At 50.9% G+C, this 8,475-nt stretch overlaps 1 long non-coding RNA gene across 1 annotated transcript in view; it reads left to right on the top strand.

Moving 5' to 3' along the window:
• Positions 1-4,561: 4,561 nt before the first annotated feature.
• LOC135320103 (uncharacterized) overlaps positions 4,562-8,475 on the top strand; it is a 49,665-nt gene continuing 45,751 nt past the window's right edge. The window contains exon 1 of the long non-coding RNA XR_010379294.1: positions 4,562-4,793. This is a non-coding gene — a long non-coding RNA (uncharacterized LOC135320103). The remainder of the gene's footprint in view (positions 4,794-8,475) is intronic.

The following is an 8,475-nucleotide window of genomic DNA, read 5'->3' as shown; positions in this document are numbered from 1 at the left end:
CCAACAAGACAAACGTGATTTTCTATTCTGCAGTTTGTTATCTTCATGTAAGTGCAAAAGTATTAATACCCCTAAAGGTCAGAGCCTCGAGAATGGGCTCTCTTGTCTATTTCAGGCTCGAGGCAACATCCTTTCACAAAAGGTGCAGAACCAGCGAGACTAAAGCCCAGGAAACAGGGCACAGGGTTAAAGCCAAAGGAACAGATCTAACGTGGACTCAGATTGGTTCTTTTCTATTACAGTTTCATGCAATCACGAGCTTGTGCGTCCGGGAAGGTCTAAACTCACAGGCAGGTGCGTGTCTGAGACGAATTTCCCTTCTGGGTCTTCGGAGGAGGTGCCGACCACCGGGGCTCCTGCAGACAGTGTGAGAACCTCCCGACTCACCGGCCCTGTGGGTGAAACTTGGCAATACCAGGACGTACTGGGCTCAGTTGGGGCTTCCCTCCCCCCACCTCCCCCGAAACGTGTCCGCATCTTTATCTCCGGACCCTGTGAATGTGACCTTGTTTGGAAGCAGGGTCTCTGTGGATGGGATTAACTGGACCATCTCAAGACGGTTTTGTCTCCCTGGATTATCGGGTCGGGGGACGCACGGGGTGTGAATCGTCTGCAAGCTTGTCTGCAGATCTGGTCTAGGTTTCAGAAACATCCACGGACACTCAGAGCAGAAGGAAAGGGATTTTTTTTGTTTCTTTTTGGCACCAGATGTAGTTTACTTAGCGGAAAGAGAATCCTCTGTTCTTGTACCAAGCAGGCAAAGTGGCCCCAATTCGCCTGCCCACTGTTGCCCCTTGTATATAGGAATTGGATGATTTCTCAGGATTTCTGAGGAGTGAAGCCCATAGGAAGGGACCCCAAGAGTTGACCACAGAGATGTTTGTTCCCCTAAACAGCATCTCCCAGACGGGAAGGGAGAATGTTTTTATTTTGAATTCTGCCTATTGACAGAGCCAAGGGGGATTCCCTGCGAGGAAAACGGGGACTTCACATCAAAGTGCCCCGAATGAAATGGCTTCTGTCGTTTTTATTTTATTTTATTTTATTTTATTTTATTTTATTTTATTTTATTTTATAATGAGGGGGTGGTAATTAGGTCCATTTATTTATATTTGGAGGAATTACTGGGGGTGGAGCCCAGGACCTTGTGCATGCTAAGCACGTGCTCTACCACTTGTGCTGTACCCCCCCACCCCCACCCCCACCCCAGTTTCTCTCCTTTTGATGGGGATTTATTACATCAGGTGTTTCCAACACGTGACAGAGGGAGGAAGGCGAGAGGTTTATTTGACATCCTTGCCATCTTGGGGCGATGTCTCTATAGGATGTTCTCAGACGGCGCCCCCCAGAGACGGGAGAGAGTGACGTCTCCAGGCAGGATGATGCGTCCAGGAGAGGCCACCAGAGCCATGAGCTCTCCTCTGGGCCCAGCTTTGTGCAGAGACCAGCAGTGTCCACTCCGTGTGTCTCCCCTCCTCCGTGCAGGTATTGCTTCTGCTCACGGGGCTGTGATGGTTAAGTCTGTGTCAACTTAATTTTGTGGATCGCTGGGAGGGGCCCAGATAGCTGGGTAAATAGGATTCTAGGTGTATCTGGGAGGCGTGATTCTGCAAGAGATGCGCAACTGAATCAGTGGACAGAGTGAAGCAGATGGTCCTCCCCGTGGTGGGTGGGCCTGGTCTAATCAGTTGAGGGTCTGAATAGAACCAAAAGATGGAGGGAACATATATGATTGGTATCCATCTATCTAAAATCTATCTGTTTATATATCTAACCACATCTATTTACCTACCTCTGTCATCTGTCTGTATTCATCTACCTATCTCTACAAATACCATGTATCTAAAATCTGTATATGTAACTGCATCTAGGCATCTAACTGTATCTATTTTTCTCTATCATTTGTCCCCCTATATATGTATCTAACTCTATTTCTTTGTCTCTATTATCTCCTTATCCATCTATTTATCTATGATTTATCTGTTACCCACCTGGGTCCTCGGACCCCTTACTCCGTGGAAATGGATGAGGCCAGATGAGGAGTTCAGGGGAGGCTTTGCTGGGACTTGTGCTGCAGCAGGGGGAGTGAGAGCAAGAAACAGGGGCCATTGGGGGTGCTCGGAGAGGGAGGGGGTGAGCAGGACCCTTAAATGGGGTGAGGGTGGGGGCGGGTCGGGTCGGGCAGGGGGGGCGGCTCACCCCCATGGTGGTGCTGTGTGCAGGGATCACACCTGACATCTGCTTTTGCTCAGAAGTGGCAGCTGGGTTTGGTCTTTTTGTATCTTGTTGTTCATAACCTGCCACAACTGCACATGCCTGTGGTTATTTTTAGTCCCTTATCATTTATTTGTGTCTGTTACTGGAGGAGACGCAGCTGCAGGTGCAGCAGCAAAGGGTCCCGGGTCCCAGCTGGTCTCATATCTAGCCTCCATCTATCCTTCCTTCCTTCCTATTTATCTATCTATCTGTTTGTCCATCCATTCTATCTATCTATCTACCTACCTACCTACCTACCTACCTATTATCTATTATCTATTTGCCTTCTTTCCATCCACTCATCCTATTGGTTCTGTCTCTCTGGAGAGCCGTAAGGAAGCAGCTGGGGAAGGGCCAGGGGAGGAAAGAGAGGACTGTGTCGATGGTGGGGGAGGCAGGACGCAGGGCCCATGGGCAGGAGAGTGAGGGGAGCTGGGGGTGCTTTAATTAGTTAATTTAAATTAATTAATAGAAATTAAAATATAAATATAATATCTTGTTTACAGTGATATAAGTATGCACAATTATAACAATGGTTACATGATTATACAATTATTCAGAGTCATATATAATTTAGATATATAACTATAATTTCATATGATTATAACATACAAGTAATGTATCTCTATACATTATATATCATATAGTTTATAACTAATAAGTAATATTAATCTATATACATCATATAGTTTCTAACTCTATATACTATATATAATCTATACATAATTGTATTATATATTTATATATTTGCATGTTATATATATTATAATTTATATAATTAAAATGATACTAACATATGAAAGTACCTATAATGGGTGCTGTATAATTTAATACATTTATAATTATATATACAATAATGCGTGTATAATGGTCAAGTCGGCTTGTCCACCCAGTGGAAGGCTGTCTTCCACTGTCAGAAAAGCAGTTCTGTGTTGCAACCTCCCTCCGCAATTGCAGGGGAGCCCCGGGGAGACGCCGCCTCCTCGCCTTTGGGAAGGCGGCCCTGGGACCCCAGCCCCGGGCTCGGGTTTGCAGGGCTCACGTGCCTGGCTTCCTCTGAATCTCCCCACCAGTGGCCGGTTTGGCCCGAGGACACGTTGTCTGTCTGCATTACGTGCAGTGTCTTCAAAGTCTGTCCTTGGGGAGAAGAAGCCAGTCCGTTGATTATTTCATCCGGCCTCTGACCGCATCCTCGGTCTTGCCAGCTGCACCCCCACTGCTGGGCAGGAGCCTGTTGGGACAGGGGCATTTTCAGCACTTTCTAGTCCGAGGGAATGGGAGGCGGGGGACCCCTGGGTCTCTTCTAACTCTGGGATTCAGTACACATCTCCACTGCAGCCTCTTTGCTAAGCCTTGCTGTTCTGGTTTGGTCCTTTCTGGGTGGAAATCAGCATCTTCATCTTCCCAGGGGGTTTCTAGGGGTCAGAGCAAGTCCCTGCCTTCCATGCATAGTAGTGCTGGCTCCAAGGGGGTGGGGCAGGTGCATTGTGGACTTTGCACCCTCCCAGGGGAGCCCCTAAACATTTGCCTTTGTCTTGTCACTTTTCCACAAATTTATCACCATTGAAGAAAAAACTGTATTTAAGCCCCCAGGTCTAATTGCTTCTTTGAGGTTAAAAAATTTTCTTTTCTGTGAGGCCTTGTAAGCATCTGAAACAAAACTATTCTCCAGTTGATCTGGAGGGGGAAAAAATCAGTTTAATTCACATGCCTCAGGTACAGAACCTAAGAGGGTAGAAGGAAAAAAATTTTCCCCCATTCCTGCAATGGGTTTGAAGGGCTTATAAGTGAAACACCTTTTAATAAAGCAGCTTCCTGGGCAAGTGTTTTGTGATAAATAGGTATCCATTTTACTCTTTGTCTCAAGCCTCAAATAAGTCAGTGGAGGAGAATGTTTGTTGGCTTCAAAGCCTGTATTTTTTTTCTCAGAGTGAACTGAAAACCAACCCAAACCCACTTTGGACATCAATACCTGGTGTTACCAGGGCTCTCCTGCCCCTGAGATATGCTCTGGGTCAGGACTCTTGGCTAAAATAATAAAACCGTCTCCACTGGTCAGCTTTGCAGACCGGAAGCCAACTCCTTGACCCCAGAAGCTCTGTTCCAAAGCTGTTGCTCCAAGTGTCTTCCTTGGAAATGACCGTCCCTTCTTCCCCCTCCCTCCCTTCCTTCCTTGTTATTCCTAACAAGCTCATCCACACCTGAGTTTATGCTAATGCAGTGGCTCTTGGGGGTGGGGCTGGCAGCCAGAGGAACCAAGCACGTGACCAGAGGACTGACCTTCTTAGCCACGCCCCCAGCCTCCGCGGAGGGGAGAGGGGCTGCGGGCTGAGCGGCCGAGGGTTTAACCAGTCCTGCCTGATGGCACCTCCATGAGAAAGCCAAAATACAAGGACTGTGAGAGCTTCCGGGTGGGGAGCACGCCCGCAGGTTGGGAGGCAGCTGCCCCCCAAAGTCCACAGAGACTGAAGCCCCAGCACTCGGGACCCTCCTGGACCTCGTCATCTGGAGAATCACCCCCGTCTTCAGCATAAACGGTAAGAGAGCCAGGTGTTCCCAAAGTTCTGTGGGGAGGGGGTCGTGGGAACCCTCAGTTTGCAACCGAGCCGGACAGAAGTGTGGGGGACCTGGGGACCCCCCTGGTGCTTGGTGTTGAGTGGGGGCCATCCTGGGGGCCTGAGCCCTTAGCCCCTGGTGTCTGCACGAACTCGGGGTCGGTCGTATCAGAGTCGAACTGAGTCGCAGGACACGCAGCTGGTGTCCGACGAGAACTGGGTGTGGAAGACGCACCACTCGGGGTCGGAGGGACTGAGGGCAGGGAGACGGGTTTCCTTTAGCAAGTGCGCTTCTCTTACTCCTTCAGAGCAAACCCCTCGTCCTGGCTGACTCTCTGCTCTTGCTGTTTTTCTTGTAAGCCTGTCTCCTCCCTGTAGTTGGAGAGAACTCTCTAAAACGCCAATTAGAGCGTGTCTGTACCTGCTTGAGGCCCTGTGCGTGCTTTTCCATGGCTGTTAGAGGGAAAAAACAAACCCCTTCACCTGTCCTGCCGGCCGAGGGGGCGCGGCCGGCGTGAAGGGCGGTCACCGACGGAAGGAGCCCGTTCTGGGGCTGGTGGAAATGACGCCCCGCGGCGTGCATCTCGGGGTTTAGACTCTGTGTCCTGGTGCTTCCAGACCTTGGAAATTGTTTCTTACTACTTGGCTTTGGCAGAGGAAAAATATTAAAATATTTGGGGACTAATCAATGTGCCCGGCCGGCTAAGAACAGACCCGTTTCATTTTCCAGGGCAGACCCCTCATAGCATCTCTAAATAAATGCCATGAACCGTTCGCCTCTTTTTCACGACAGTGTGCGTCTCTGAAATTTAATTTCGTGCTTTTGGATGCTCATGTGAGTTAGAATGATACCCGTGATTTGCTTTCTTTGCACCGCAAATTGGTTTCCTGGGGGTGGTTGTCATTAATGACCACAAATCAGGTGGGTTAAAGCCGCAGGCATCCACCCTCCCCCGTCCTGGAGGCCAGACGTCTGAGGTCAAGGTGTCCCAGGGCCGCACTCCCTCCCCAGGCTCCAGGGGAGGGTCCCTCCTGCCTCTTCCAGCTTCTGGGGGCTCCAGGCGTCCATCCCTGGGCTGGTGGCCGCCTCCCTCCCGTCTCTGCCTCCGTCTCCACGTGGCGTCTCCTCTGTGTCTGCGTCTCCTCTTCTGTCTCTTCTGAGGACACTGTCCTTGGAAGCAGGGCCACCTCCTCCAGGAGGACCTCCTCTCAGGTCCTTCACTCCATCCCACCTGCAAAGACCCTGTTTCCAAATAAGGTCCCCTTCTGAGGTGCCAGGGCTGGGACTCGAACCTGTCACCTTGCTGGGGGGGGGGCACAGTTCCGTCTACAACACCCCCCCCCAGGCAGCACCTGATACGCATCTGATTTGGGTGAATTTCCACGGTTCACGGGCTGCGAGGGAGCGAATACACGCGGGCGTTCTCCGCCCTAAAGCGTCAGGTGCTCCTTGTGAAGGAGCAGCAACTGTTTATGCCTTTTTCCCAGCACAGGTGAGACCGCCTCCCATTTTAAGTGGCCCATCCCTCACTCAAAACGCTGAGATCAGAGTTGTTTCGGCTAAAAGCGATCGGGGGCTCTGCCTTTGAGAATCGCCCCACGGATGCAGGTGCCCCAAACCCACGTGGTCCCTGTGACCGAGGCTGAGTTAACGCAGGGCGTGCAGGACGGAGCTGCTGGCTCAGGCCTGGGGACACTTGGATCCTAGAAAAAAAAAAAAAAAAAGAAGTGTTTTGTGAGCACGAGTTGCTTGGTGTGTTCCAAGTGTGAGTCTGAGGAATTGAGAACCGGGGAGGGGGAGAGTCCTGCAGATTCTCGGCGTCCCTGAGAATTCCGGGACCCGATGGAGTTCACGGACCCACGTGGCCGCTCAGGCCCCTCACTTGTCTTCTTGGCTATATGACTCCCTGGGGAGGGTCTCCGTGTTTCCGCAGTTCGTGGGTGGTCTGTGTCCCCCTTCCTACCGTGGGCGTGTGTAGAACTTTGCTAAGCCTCAGAGGAGCCGGGAGGTTAGCTTTTAGCAGACACGGCAAAGCACCTACTGTGTGCACGGAGCAGCCCTGCTCCCTGGAACACCGGGAAAGGGAGGGATCTGCTTTCTTCCCGTCGGAGGAAATGTTACCAGGCTTTTTCACCGACAGGTCCCCCCCCAAAGCGCACAGAGAGTCCGGGCCTCTGATCGAGCTCTCATCCCCTTCGAAGGAGGAAGTCCTCCCACTTGTTCTGAAGGCGCGTGCGGGCGGCGGCGGTCCCGGAGCTGTGTGTCTGCGTGTGTGTCTCTGTGTGTTTGTGTTAATGTGCCCCTGTCCTGGTCTTGCCTCTGTGTGAGTCTCTGCAGTTGTAGGTCTCAGTGTGTCTGTTTATTCCTGCATCTGAGTGTGTGTCTGTGTTCATTGGTCTGTGTGGGTGTGTCTTGGTCATGCACCTGTGTGCCTGCATTTATATGCCGCTGTGTCTGCATTTATTCCTGCGTCTGTGTGTCTCTGTGTCTACGTACGTTCCTCGGGCTCACCGGAGGCAGCTGCCCCTTTTATTTTTCTTTTACCGAAGTCTAGTCAGTTACAATGTTGCATCAATCTGGTGCACAGCACAGTGCTGCAGTCACACATACACATACATATATTCCTTCTCAGATTCTTTCATTGAAGAGTATTACCAGGTTTTGAATATAGTTCCCTGTGCTGTACAGGAGGGCCTCCTTGATTGATCTATTTTACAGGGAGGCCGCCTCCTCTCAAAGCCCCCAGCCCCGCCCCGCGGCCCTGTTGTCTGGGCCTGTCCCCTCTCTGCCACCAGGGAGGTCGGTGCCAACAAGCCTGATTTAGGGGCAGTTATGCATTTCATCCAGAACGTAGCCCGCTGGCTGTTTCCTACGGGGTGCGGTGTTCATATTTCAGCATGTGTGATCATACCCGTGGCCGGGGTGGGGGCGGGGCTGGAGCAGACACAGGTTAATTCGGATGTGATAGAAGCAAAACGGGCTCCCCTCCTCAGAGAACCAGACGCCCCTACACAGAGCCCACTGGTCCGCGGCAGTGATGCAGGGAGAACAGCCGCGGGGGCGGGAGGACCAGCTGTGGCCGCAGCCCCGGGGAGGATTTACGAGGCCATAAAGCCACCGAGGGCCTCGCACTTTGCATATTGTTTTTTATGGCACCGCGGCTGCTCTCGTCCCGGAAGAATTTATGCTCATGAGTGAGCATCAAGAGTATCATAAACTGGAGACCGTGCCGGTTTCCAAAAGGACTTTTATTCTCTTGGTTAATAGACCTGGGTCTGAAAGCGCGTTGGGGTCCTGAACTAAAACAGCATCCGTGCACGGGTTCTAAACACCAGATTCCCTCTTTTTTTTTTTTTTTTGACAAAAAAGCCTCCTTGATCCAGTGGGTCTCACCAGGTATTGAAATAAAACCTGAACATGTTTTATGGAAACCTGAAACCTGCAGGTCTTGATTAAAAATGTCTACGATCCTAAAAGCTGGAGTGGAAGGATGTATCCGGCCTCTGCTGTGATGGACCGTTTCTGGGGGCCTCGGGGCGCACGGACAGAGGGTTGCACTTTTTGCAATAATGACTCATTGGATAAATATTTTATTTTGTTTTTACTTTTGGCTCCTTGTGGGTGGATGAGGGTTGTTATCCGTGAGTGACAGCTCGATTAGTA

The sequence above is a fragment of the Camelus dromedarius genome, chromosome X (assembly GCF_036321535.1).
Source record: "Camelus dromedarius isolate mCamDro1 chromosome X, mCamDro1.pat, whole genome shotgun sequence".
NCBI lineage: Eukaryota > Metazoa > Chordata > Mammalia > Artiodactyla > Camelidae > Camelus > Camelus dromedarius.
Note: the sequence above shows the minus strand (reverse complement) of the source record. Positions and strands in the feature narration are given on the sequence as shown.